Genomic DNA, 14,332 nt, shown 5'->3' on the forward strand with positions numbered 1-14,332 from the left:
TTTGTTAGGTCTGCATTAACAGCTCAGTGCCATGGTGGTTAGCGCTGTTGCCTCAGAGCAAGGAGGTCCTGGGTTCAAATCCACAATCCGGCCAAGTTTGCAATGGGTTCTCTCTGCGTACTCTGGTTTCGTCCACAGTTATAAGTCATGCAGATATAAGCACTGGAAAAAAAGGCCATGTTGGATTTACTTGATAGTGGACATTGGTTGCACACAAATGTTTTGCTTTGGCAGAAACTTAAACAACTGAGTTAAATCAACACAACTTTTTCATATTCAGTAAATCTGTGCATTTTGTGTTCTTAAAACGCGATTGAAACATGTTTAGATGGAGTAAGTTGAGCTCTTGGAATATTTTAATCCTTCACAATTTTGTCATTTTATTTCAGCACTATTCAATAACTTTTACCCCAATACTACTTGGTCACTTAAATACTACATGCTGTCTTCATATTACATAATGTTCAACAAAGTCTAGATCCTGGTTACCATAAAAATTGAATGGGTCTTCAACAACTACCATCCTTATCCTGGTTGCAGGAGGGCTGGGAAGATAGGTTACAAGGCAGGGTACACCCTGGACAGCTGACCAGTCTATCACATAGAAACAAACAACCATTTACACTTACATTCACAGGTCATTTAGAATCACCAGTTAACCCTAACTCTAACAACTGCATGACTTTTAACTGCGGGAGGAAACCAGAATACCCAGAGAGAAACCTGCAAACTAGCCAGAATGTGGATTTGAACACAAGACCTTCTTACTGTGAAGCAACAGCACTAACCACCATGCCAACAATCTAGGAAATGTAGGAAAGCTATGATTTCCTGTATTTGATGCAGAATTTTTTTTGTTTTTGTAATAATACACAATAAATAGCAATAGCATGCACGTGGTGCGTGTGTAGTTGTCTGCCTCTTATAACTCCAGTGATTTTCCTGCAGTTTGAAATCTTGCACTCAAAAAAATGAATGAGGTGGATTGTTCAGTGTATATTAATTATTTATTTTCATTTTACTTAAAATATATGTTTTTGTTAAGTTAACATATGTTTTTCTAATCAAGTCTACGTAATTGTGTCTATTATTCAACGTACATAATACTAATGTGTTACTTGATCGCATAACATTTAAGTTAAGTCAATTAGGATCGATATACCTTGTATATCCACAAGGTGGCAGTAATGCAAAAACAGTTGTAATGAAACCGCGCAGAACAAGAAGGTTTCACGGCTTGTGCCTGCTCATGCGCAAGACTTCAAATTTAACTGAAAAAGGCTGTTTTGGCGCCAAGCTGCTGTTTCTTTGAGAGGTAAGACCACTTTTTTCTTTGACTATGTTGTGTAGTATCTATATGTCCAGCATGGTTATATTTTGCGTTTGTCTTACAAGACATGTTATATCGTTTGCGTGTGCTTGTTTTACATTAGTTTTACTGGGTCCTGGACATGCTTATTTTGTGGACTGTGTAAGAAACATTTTTATTGTTTTTTGTTTTATTAAGGGATTAGCTACAGGGGTTCATGGGGTTATTCTTTCAAGGGGTTATTTTTCCATTTGCTTTCTTGGGATTCCTTTTCTGTAATCCGAGAGTCGGAAATATCGAATAGGATAGCAAGGATAGCATAAAGTGACATTTAAAATCCAAAAAGTCAAGGGCGAAAGCCACTGTGACACCATTGTTCTGCTCTATCAGTAATCTGTATTATGTAAAAATGGTCTGTAAATACAGCATGTTTCCTAGCGGAGTTATACATATCAATGTAGTTATAAATTACAGTTTGTGAAAGTACACACTTAATTTTTTTAATAAAATTATTCAAGACATATGAGTGGACAGACAATGGAGGTCGACAGACCTGGTGATAATTGCTTCTATAGAAAGTTAGCACATGGCAGTGTCAATCTCTTGCTTTTCTTCTGAGTAGTATTTTATTTAGTTGTAATTCAAACAATAATTTGCTTCTTGAAATTAAGGAATTAATTATTTTTTTTCTTTATAAATCTCAGATCCTGCCTTTACCTGCTCCCTCCTATACTGATGTGGTGTATGTGGTATTGCTGAGCTTGTATGTGGTATGTGAACTGTTATACTTTTAAAAACAAAACTGTTTTATAAGTTAAGTTTTCTTTTGTGACCCATCCCATGCCCCTGTTATTTCTTCTCCACATCTGAACCATGGTAAAGGTTGCAGTTCAAGGGCCTGAGGCATGAAATTCTTTTCAGATCAGCTGTGATCAATATTTTTTGGAACTTGATAAATAACAATAAAAGCTGTAATGGCTCCATTAGCATTTTGTGTAAATGTTTGTGTTAAAATTATAGCTTTAATGAGGTCTTACTACATTAGTTTTAGTTTGTATATGTGTACATATAGTATGTATATTTACAGTACAGTATGTTGTGTTTGTTGACATATTTTCAGGTGGAAGCAGAATATGTGAGGATTACTACTGCTGCACATGTTCCAAGGCTTTTTACACAACTTGACCAATACACTGACCAGCTCATAAAAGTCTTCAAGAAAAAAGGAGGCGTTGCAGAGAAGAAAATTAGACAAACTTTGGCCCCAGCCACACAGGTGCGTTATTCTGTTGGTAGCAAAATATTATGGCTAATAAGATCATTTTCAAATTTAAACAGCTAGTGTATGGTAGCTGCACAGTGCACTTACATTTATATTAAGCAAGACAAAATTTGGTACTCAAAACGTTGGAAAATTTAAATTACCTAAACATATGTAAAATCTGATCCCTTGATTTAGGTTAAACCAGAAGTGAATGTTTTTATGTTATGTTTTGAATGCAAAAAAGATGATGTATTAGTTTGTCTTTACCTCCATTATGGACATATCTAATGTGGTGGAAACCCTGCCCAACAGGTTAACTATTCATGTCCATGTGATGATTAGTTGGTCTTGTGTACATGTCTATCTGTGCAGTGGATATGTCATTCATTTTGCGTATAATGTGAGTTTCTGTCATCCTAAAGTATATCTGTTTTCTCTTCCTGTATCTCTGCCACTCTCTACAGAAGGAAACCATTGAAAAGGGGAGGGAGTGTGTCCTCAGGGCACTACCTTTTTACCTGAATGAAGACCCAAGCATCCTCTTCAAAGAATAATTGGTTGGTAATTTTAGTTTAGTTTTTTATCTGTATTAAACCAAATTTTGAATAACTAATGTTGTTGCATGTTGTAATGTTGTTGTTGTTGTAATTTGCATGGAACCTGTTTAAATGTTTTGGGAAATCTTCTTGTATACCCAAACTATTTATATTTATCGTTGAATCTGTAGTCTAAAATAGTGGCGCACTGGGGTGCATGTTCCTAATATTGTGTTTACGTCATTAAAGGGTAGCTTTGGCCCTTTTTCTTTCTTTTTTTAAAACTGGATGCCATTTTTCTATGTTTTTGTGTCTAAGCTACAGCTGTTCAGAGGGAGCTGGAACAAATTACCCTTGCTATCTTTACCATCGAAAGAGCTGATGCCAGCACTCCTCCAGCCGATGTGGGTGTAAGCACCAGACGTCTGCTTTATATTTTTATTTACGATTGAGTTCATGTTTGTTTTATAATTCATAGATTCATTACATAAGTCATCTTTTCAGGATTAATAAATGTGAAAATATATGTGTTTACATAAAGTAATTTTAAGTCACTGTTTTGGGATTGGAACCTAAAAGGGGGTACCTCTCACTTTAATTATGTAAGTGCAATAGTAGCATGAAACCCTGTGTGAGAGGGAAGGGGAGGAGCATGGACAGAGAGGTTAGGAGTCTCACGGTTTTCTGACCGTGTGCACAGCTAGTTCTGGATAACTGCTATTTTTTGGAACTTTCATGCTTTTTAGGAAGGAGTTCATTGTTACATCTTCCGTTTGTAATAAATAAACAGTCTTCAAATCATAATGCAACTGGAAGCATTTCTTTTGGAAACCAGGAACACGCGTCAGCCATAGACTCTTCTTTTTTGAACTTGGTTTATTGGAAATTACCCTACAGTGGGTATAACCATCTAGTGTGTCCTGCATGACCTGGAAGACCTGGCCTCTGCATGTGCACTCTTAATGGGTGGGATATATGCACTGAATCTCAGTTAACCTCAAGACTGAAAGCTAAGAGACAATCAAAAGTATTGACATTTAATTGAGAGATGATACTGCACCAGAAATGTTGAAGGGTGGTGTGTATATTAGCGTTCAAGGCATATTGTTATGAGGTGGAAATATGTTCATATTCAGTTTGTGTTACATTGTGTGCATTGTAAAGGTAATTGCAATACATACTAAAATTAAGGGTAAGTTAGGAGGTTGATCTGATATCCTCGTGTTGGTGTTGTTCCCAGATCATCATACTAAATGTTGTTCCAGGATCAACATTGCAAGTGACCAATCAGAATGTTGTGACGTCATACTTTTGCGACTTCGGGAAAAACCGGCGTAAAACAAAAAACTGTACTTAAGCTGCGTGAAACCGCCTCTGTCCGCCGATCAACTGACCCTAACCCTAACCGTAACCCTTTAATAAACAGTAAGCAGAATTGATATTGTCCTTGCAACATTGGAATTTCATAAATGCACGAATGGCTTGGAATAGAATAACGTCACAACAATGTGATTGGTCACTTGCAATGTTGAACCTGGAACAACATTTTCATGATGGTCTGGGAACAACACCAACACGAGGATATCAGATCATCCAAGTTGGGAATGCAGGATGAATGTATATTTTGTGGACTTTTAAAGACGAACAATTGTTTCCATGTTAAAATGTTTCCATCTGAAGTTTTTTGCCCAAACACTGGTAAAATAAATGTTGACAGTGGCGAGTGTTAAATGGTTACTGCTGTGCTGTTGCAAAAAAACTGAACGCTGACAAGCTGTTTTATTGTTAGACCATAATGTTGGCATGTTTTGTTAAAGTTTTATTTGGGATGGTGATGTAATTTTCTTTGATTGCTAATATCAGTGGACTATTTATTATTATTATTATTATTATTATTATTATTATTATTGTTGTTGTTACTTTTTTTTTTTTTTTTTTTTTTTAAATTGTGGCTGTTGAGGTGGACACTTCACTTTGCATTGTTAAAGGAAAGCACTTCATTGGCATTGTGTTACTGGACTGACCCTAAGCAATCATTGCAAATAGCAACTTTGCTATCCATTTTAGACACTAAAAGAAAAAAACACTCACAGACCTTACTAGCATCACATGTGCATAACTCAAGTGTCATCTTATCAATGTGTTATGTGATCTTCAATGCGTTTTTTTTTTCTTCTATTTCTGGTAGATACAGACATTTAATTTAAAGTCTTGATGTTGCATCTGTCTACATACTGTTAATTACTAACCCTAATGAGCTGTTGTGTTTTATTTTGGACTGGGTTTACACAAATGCTCACTGAATGTGTTGGCAATAAAATAAATTTTAAAAAATAAGTTGGATGTACTTAATTCATTTGTGTGGAACCTGTTGACAAAATAGATTTATGTAAAACTAATTAATAAAGCACAAGGTGGCTGAAAATATAATATTTGAATTAATCTAACTTAAATTTAACATTTTACTGCCACAAATAAGAAATGTGTTGAAGTAACTAATCTAAACTATCTAACCTGAAAATATATCATCTATGTTCATACAACATAACTTGATTTAGTCTTAAATATGTCTTGTTAATCTTAAGTAGTTTTTTTTAAATTAGATGAACTAAAGATTTTTGCTTTAAACTAACATAATTCAATTTCGTGGAACCTGTTGACAAAATAATTTTAATTAAAGTCAACGTTTCATTTTTTTGAGTGTGTGCGATCTTGTGAATTTCATGAGTTCAGCAACTAACCACTCTTACTAGATTGTATCAGGTCGTCACAACAAGAACAAATTAAGTTGTTGAATTTCGTACAGATTCTTCATGAGTTAATTACGTTCATAGAAACATGAAATTATTGTGTTCAAATTACAAGTTAGACTTTTTTAATGTAACAACCACCCAATTTACTTTTTTTGGTATACTAAAAAAAGTAGAGGTGGCTGCTCGACTTGACTGAGATGGATGCCTTCCTGAAACCACGATCTAAAGAGCGCGAGTCTGAAACCCGTGCAGTGTCGCGGGATTTAACATTGATATATTATTGACTTACTTCACTTGAACATGATATGAACAATTTAATCTAGCCTCTCTGCATGTCATGTAGTTTCTACACTATGTAGTTACACTTAACTTTAAAGCATGAGGCACTTGTGTTAAATACACGCAAGATGCTTACGTAAATCCAAGAGCTGGCCAATCCCTTTTTTTCAGTGAGGGTAACTAGCAATTCTAAATTACCCACAGGTGTTAAAGTGCAAATGGTTGCTTGTCTCTATATGGTAGACTGGCGAGCTCTCCAGGATGTACCCTGCCCCTCTTACCCTATCACTTCCGCAGCCCAGATAGATAAGAAGATGGGTGGATTGGAAGTTGCCGTAAATCTGTTGACTTTGTTGAACATTATGTAATATGAATACAACATGTACTACAGACATAAGTTACATTGTTTTATTCAACAAGATTATTGTTGGTGTAACAAACAAATATTTTACTAGGTCATGTAACAAGACTGACTTATGATGTGCAAAAGTGTTTAAACAATATAACATGAATTTAAATAAATTTAATTAGACTAACTTGGTACAAACATGTTGACTGAATAAAAGTCAACTTAATTGAATGTTAATGTTACTATTATCTACATATATCGTGTTGAAACAACACATTCAAGATGGATTAATATAACATGATTTGTTTAGATGGAATATAAGTGGCAAGATAAAATTACGGTCATCCAATGAATTTTTTTTTTGAGTGATTGCTGTGTGATTTATTACTGTTACTGAAGGCTACTCGCCACCAAGCTAACATTGTTAGCTGGCGTTAGCTGAGGTGGGTTCATAGACTGCTTTCAGAACTGCAGATGATTATTTGCAGCTGGCAGGTTGTTGATGCTATCCGTCAAGTAAAAATTGACCATCTTCCAATTTTTACAATCTATGATAGGAATTACAAGATCAATAAAATGGACAGTAAAAAAGAGTACAGACGAGTAAGAACAGAAGAAAGAATGAATGCATTTAAAAAAGATTTATTGAAGGAAAACTGGGGTGAAGTATATCAGGAACAGGACGTTAATAGTGCTTATAATAAATTCCTTAGAATATTTACATTACTGTACAATACCAACTGTCCAATAAAGCAATATAGTAGGAAACAGAAATATATGGACTGTCCATGGATAACAAAAGGTCTGCAAAATGCATGTATAAAGAAAAATGCTCTATACAGAGAGTTCTTAAGAACGAGAACTAAAGATGCTGAAATCAGATACAAAAGATATAAAAATAGGTTAACTAATATACTTAGATTTAGTAAAAAGGAATACTATAAGAAGCAATTAGATATAAATAGAAATAATAATAAAAGATTATGGGAAATCCTGAACAGTGTTATAAAATGTGGGACTGGACAAAAGAACTATCCCAAGTATTTCATTTGTAATGACCATGAAGAATACAATATGGATGTTGTGGCAAATAGTCTCAATGAATTCTTTGTAACTGCTGGACCAAATTTAGCAAGAACAATCACTCATCCTGGGAAAGCACAGGAAAAACCCGATACACTGATTGACAGAAATCCATATTCTATGTTTCTCACAGCCGTTGATGAAAATGAAGTTCTTGAAATTGTCAAAAAATGTAAAAATCACAAATCTTTGGATTGTAATGATATTGATATGATAGTGGTTAAAAGAGTCATTGAGGCTATTATAAAACCATTTACATACATCTGTAATTTATCATTTCAAACTGGTCGATTTCCAGACAGAATGAAAATAGCAAAAGTTATACCTCTATACAAATCTGGAAACAAACACCATTTCACAAACTACAGGCCTGTCTCTTTACTACCTCAATTCTCAAAAGTTCTTGAAAAACTGTTTAAAAACAGACTGGAAAAATTTATAGATAAACATAAACTACTCACTGAGAGTCAGTACGGATTCAGATCAAGCAGATCAACATCATCGGCACTATTAGATTCAATAGAATACATCACAAATTCCATAGACAAAAAGCAATATGTGGCTGGGTTATTCATAGACTTGACAAAGGCATTTGACACTATAGATCATGATATATTAATAAGAAAACTAGAACGTTATGGTGTCAGAGGGGTAGTTTTAGATTGGGTCCGGAGTTATTTAAGTGACAGAAAGCAGTTTGTGAAAATAAATGGTGGTTGCTCCTTATGTATGGACATTGCTTGTGGTGTACCCCAAGGGTCAGTTTTGGGTCCAAAATTCTTCAACTTGTACATTAACGACATCTGTAAAGTGTCCAAAGTATTAAAAATGGTTCTCTTTGCTGACGATACAAACATTTTTTGCTCTGGTGATGATCTGCAGAATTTATTGGAGGATATGACTAATGAAATAAGTAAAGTGAAGTTCTGGCTTGATAAAAACAAATTATCATTAAATTTGAATAAATCTAAACTGATGTTATTTGGAAATAGTAGTTTAAATACAAATGCAAAGATTCAAATAAATGGTGTTGATATTGAAAGAGTCAGTGAAAATAAATTTCTGGGGGTAATAATAGATGAAAAACTTAACTGGAGAGCTCACGTAAGATATATTCATTCCAAAGTATCACGAAGCATTGCAGTACTAAACAAGGCAAAACAGGTATTCGACAGAACATCACTTCATATTCTCTACTGTTCACTGGTTTCACCATACTTAAGCTATTGTGCAGAGGTCTGGGGCAATAACTATAAAACCACATTACATTCACTTTTTACTCTTCAAAAGAAAGCAATTCGAATCATCCACAATGCAGGTTATAGGGAACATACAAACTCACTATTTTTGCAGTCTGAAATATTGAAAATTGACGATATAGTGAAATTCCAAACAGCACAAATTCTATTCAAAGCAAAAAATAAAGAACTGCCAGGTAATATTCAGAGTATGTTTTTTTTGAAAGAAGGAAGTTATAATTTAAGGGGTTTTTGTAACTTCAAAACCATGAAGGTACGTACTACAAGAAAAGGCTTTTGTGTTTCTGTTCATGGAGTGAAACTATGGAACAAACTGAATATGGAATTAAAGCAATGTCCAAACATAAAACTGTTCAAAAAGAGTTATAAAAATATGATCTTCTCGATCTATAAAGAAAAGGAAAATATTTAAATTAAGTGAATGTCTCTATTTAAAAACAAACAAACAAAAAATTCATGATGTGATATTATAGTATATAGTATATCAGAAATCTGTTCACTATTTTTATTACAAATTATATCAGTAAGGAAGCTGACTAAATATTCACTGATAATTTATGGGACAGGGGTGGGATTAAATAAGTGTATACTTCTTCCCACTCTCTTTCAACATGTAAATTAATCAGAATGTTTTTTTGTATGTAATTTGTATAGTATATTTTTTCTCTCTTATTTCTTTTCTAAATGTACTTGTATATTGTTCACATGTTGAAATAAATTACCAATCAATCAATCAATCAATCAAATTTAATAGTCTATGAACTAACCTCAGCTAACGCCAGGTAACAGTGTTAGCTCGGTGGCAAGTAGCCTTCAGTAATATTAATAAATCGCACAGCAATCGTACGTCAAAGATACTGAAGTGGCACATAACCCAGGTAGCTGCCACAACTAAAACAAGGTTGGAGGTGGAGTCTTTTGAGGCTGAGAGCAGCTTAGTTGCTGACAGAGTTGCATTGCACAGTCAGATTTCGCCCATCCCTTTCTTCTTTAAATATGAAGTGGTGTCCGAATTTCCAAGTAAGAAATGCATTCCTGCATTTCTTGCTTGCTGGCTCTGTTGTGCTGGCTTCAGGTCCATTGTGTTACTCACGCCATCAACATTAACAGGACGCTTACATTGGAGCCTCTTATTTCGTGTTTTGTTTGGGAGGGGATAGTTCAACATATGAAACAGGAAAAGACCGCCGTGTAATCCATTTATTTTAACAAAGTAACTGTATTCTAATTATCACCAATTTAAATAGTAACCGTAACGGATTACGGTTACTCATATTTTGTATTTTAAATACATAACGCCAGTACATGTATTGCGTTACTTCCCAACACTGGGTGCACTTATGTTGGACCATTCTGCTTTCAGAACATCCCAAAAGTTGGATTGAGATCTGGTGACTGTGGAGCCAGTTTGAGTACAGCAAGCTCATTGTCATGTTCAAGAAATCCGTGTGAGATGATCAGAGCTTTGAGACTTTAGGCTTTATCCTGCTGGAAGCAGCCATCAGAAGATGGGGCATTGATCATAAAGGGTCAGCTGGCCAAGAAAATGTTCCCTGTGCTTGATAGACGGATGGAAAACCAAAACTGTTAGAGCTCTTAGTGGTTTTGCCAGTGTTATTCTCAGCAGCATGACAGCAAATTATAATGTTTTCCTTTACTTGCCCTCCACAAACAAAACAGTCATTATTAAGCTGTTGTACAGTCATACATGTGAAATGCTTTGTTTTAGCGAATAAAGGCTTCCTCATTTAGCAAATAATTGCCATTAATGTAAAACATCAAAGCAAGAGCAGCATGCTGCTGCAAACCCAGAACAGAGAAACCTGGTGTAATGTTTGCATCCAAGCAGGTTGTGATTCCAGCAATGCTGTGTTCACAGCTGCTGAGGTTCACGCCTGCAGTTTTGCCAGGGGTGACTGACGGCTTTAAAAGAAGACAGAATGTATGCTGTCATTCATGCCACATATTTCACTAAATTAATTTGATGGACAGATACAACAGTTGTGCAATTTACTAAATGCCACTTGTTTAGATTCGTTTCACTTATAGCATGTTTCTATTCGTCTCTGATGTTGTCATAACAAGCTGTCGATGGCTTTTAATGAATAAACATCTTACAGCGAGTTTACTCCTATAGTTTATAATGATTTTTCCCTCTTTTTTAAAAGGCAGTTAAGAGAGCATCTATATTTATCGTATTCCCTATGTTTTGAAGTTATCGGTACACAAGCCTAGGGACAAACACAAAGCAATCCCATTTTTCATTCAGACAAGAACTCCTTGCATGGCCTTTGTTCTGGCTTTATGAAATTCCCTCAGTGCTCAATTGCTTTGAATGTCTTGGTTTACAAAAAGCACACTGACATCCTGAACCTAATAATTGGCTTTGATAACAAGGTAGGAGACTTGTGTGTTCACTTATTGAAGTTAAATATTAATGCACTAGAGATATCAGTGGTCTGGTCTACAAAAATATGAAGCAGGATCCAAAGAGATGAGTCCTCACCCATAAAAAGGACATTTGGGCTTTTTTAATCAGGTAAACCATCTTTGCTTTCATTAGCTCTTTGTTGATATCCTTGAAGTTATGTTAGCAGGGATTGTTATGACAGAGGTGCACGCATGAAACACACAACTAGCTGGTTAAGTTCCCCAGGCTGCGCGTGGCGATTCAGCAGTAGTGCTTTGACAAGAATACACTACTTGATTTTACATCAGCTGTTTGGTTAAGCAGTCAACAAAGCAGAAAGCAAGGAAGCTAGGGGGGTTGTCTAGACGCTGGCAGCCACATCTTGATGTATTCCATAGAGTGCAGCCATTTTTTTTATTTTTTTTATTTTGCAGAGCAGATGTTAACACCGGGGCACAGGTGTGAGTAATTGTTCAAAACATATTCCAGATTGTTTCATTGAGCATTTTCACAGGACAAATAAGAGAATACACATCTACTCTTTTTCCAGAAAGGTGGTTTAGTTCATATAGATGTCGGCTAGATGTGCTATTTGTTTAAGACAGCGAATGTCAGAGTTATGTGAATGGTAAAATCCTGACTTTTTTTTCATATACTTAATTTGCTGGTTTGTTGGTACCAGCTCAGATTCGCTGAACCACTGCAATGCTAAGCCACATGTTAAATAAGAAATAATAAGTGTATTTCTGTAAAGTAAAACAGTGCATTTCTTTAAAAATAAGCCAGTTTCTTTTAATTGACACAGTTGATATAGCACGCTTTATCCCATAGACTCAATACGTGGAGATAACTTTAAAAAACTGTATTTTCAGTGTTTTGATGTAATATGTATCCATTCCCATGAGCGTTAGGCGTTCCAAATGTTGAAAAACAGAAATTAGCAAACTAGTCAATCTGTGCTGGTTTGAAATGTAAGCTCTAGCTTTATTGCCTCTCGTCATTCTTAATATTTCTATAAATCCAATGCCATTTCTGGAGACTGTAATGCAGATTATGCCAACTGCTTACTGGACTTCTGGCTCCAAAGGACAAGAGAGTGAGAAATGTGAGGGTGCTATTTGTGATGGCGATGATAAAATTGGATGAATCTTGCTTGTTGAAAGCAGGTGAAATTAAATCACGTCGCTCACAAAGTATGTGAGTGGTGCTTTTTGCCCAAATCCTATAATGTAAAACTGTTCCTTCACTGTTTAATATGTGCGGGGATTGACTATTCAATCTGGATAACCATGCATGATTTCCGATGGTTTCATCTCAAGTGTGGAAGTGTGCTCCAGGCAGTGATGTGTATTACCATACCAGACAGCAGGGCTGGGGGTGGATGTGCCAGAGATGCAGAGATGACAGGAAGTGAGCAATGCGAGACTGCTGCTTACTTGTTGAATCTCAATGCACGATACCTGATGAGATGATTTGGTCTCAAATGGGCACACAGCTGCACACTGCTTTTCAGCTTTTAGGAAAGACACTCAGATTATTACCTTGAAACCAACAAAGCAGACGTAGCTCAATAATCCTCTAAATAACTAGGAGGGAGTGCGTTTCACAGGGAAGATAGCACACCTAATATACCTGCATGCTCAACCCTGAAATTACGTTTCTATACAACTAAATTATTATCCCAAATTCATTTTACGTGCAATGTAATCACTTACTACATTATGCTCAGAGGCTATTTTTTTTCTAAATGGATGAAATGCAGTTAAGAACCAAACTGGCTTTAGAAGGAAATGGTTGACGTGGATGTAGGGTATGCAAATACTGGGCATTGCAACCAGACTGTTAACCGTGTAATTTTTTATATTAAACTAGAAAACGTCTTTTAGTAATTACTAGTCGTGAGCGCTTCCCTACTAGTGGGTATTGTGGTAGAAAGATGTGAGTGGAAACAGCCCAATAGGGTATATATCTAACTTGCTAGCTACAGTAATTAACAGTCTGATCACATTAATGTGGGACAGGGAATAATTTATGCACATCTATAGAGTGACTGCTACAAACTGCATTTGCTGCTCACCAGCAACTGGATAGAAAGAATTGGAGCAATACTTTTTTAATTTTACTCACATGCTTACTTCAAGTGCAGCAGAAGTGCTGTGAGGGTCTCTGGTTTAAGACTAAGTCATGAAAATTAAAGGTCTGTTCTCTGTATGGCTGAACTTGGCAACCTCAGCTCTACATAAGTTATCTACATACATCTTTTCTGTCTTCTGTCTGCTTTTATTTTTTCTATTTACACATTTTGAAAAAGGTACAATTAATTAATTAATTAAATGAAATACAAAATCTAACCTTTCTCATGATGGCAAAGATATTGGACAAGAACTGTGCGGTAAGTTTTATCTCTAACAGTTTATATGCTCACGGATGATTTACAATCGCTGCAAGCACATTTTTTCTTCTTTTTCATCTCCGTAAAATTAGGTATTTTACATTGATGGGCCCAGTAGCTCAAATAAGAACAGCACCCACACCAAAACCACGAGAAAATTTGAGGAAAAGAGAAACATTAATTGCTGAGAGGAAGGCAGTGCTCTTACAAAGAGACTGTCTTTGAGCCAAAGCCTGAATGAACATCTACATTGCCTTTTCAAGATGAAAATGAGAAGGGACTGAGGAAAGATGTAGGTGCATCTCATTTTCTTTTAACTCATATTCTGAGTCATTTAGTCTGAAATACTCCTGTTTACTCTGAGCCAGCAACTTTAGTGATTTTACAACTACAGTAAAACTGAAGTATCATTTTATGGAGTTATTTAGATACACTTGTTTAGGCTGTAAAATATATCAGGTTCATGTTTATATCACTAAATTGGTAGTATATGCTGTTTATAGTTTCAATAGTTGCCCTAAAAATCTTTTGGCATATGTTTGCTTAATTATAAATCTTAATTATAATAGTAGAAATCTCAAGTAGGGACCGAGCTGCATGTTTAAATTTTGAGGTCCTGAACGTGTATAGAGTGTTAGTACAAAATCCCTTTCATCCCCGACATGAAATCACAAAGCATTGCACAAAAGATTTTTAAA

The 14,332-nt window shown here is 35.4% G+C and overlaps 1 long non-coding RNA gene across 2 annotated transcripts; it reads left to right on the forward strand.

Moving 5' to 3' along the window:
• Positions 1-971: 971 nt before the first annotated feature.
• Positions 972-5,446, forward strand: LOC308397904. 2 transcript variants are annotated; one of them, XR_013971859.1, is made up of 5 exons: positions 972-1,471; positions 2,014-2,079; positions 2,430-2,585; positions 3,038-3,130; positions 3,428-5,446. It is a non-coding gene; the product is annotated as an uncharacterized lncRNA (long non-coding RNA). The 2 variants fall into 2 exon arrangements; XR_013971860.1 differs by having other exon boundaries at positions 972-1,315.
• Positions 5,447-14,332: the final 8,886 nt, after the last annotated feature.

The sequence above is a fragment of the Rhamphochromis sp. 'chilingali' genome (assembly GCF_963969265.1).
Source record: "Rhamphochromis sp. 'chilingali' genome assembly, chromosome: 6".
In the NCBI taxonomy this organism is placed as follows: Eukaryota; Metazoa; Chordata; class Actinopteri; order Cichliformes; family Cichlidae; genus Rhamphochromis; species Rhamphochromis sp. 'chilingali'.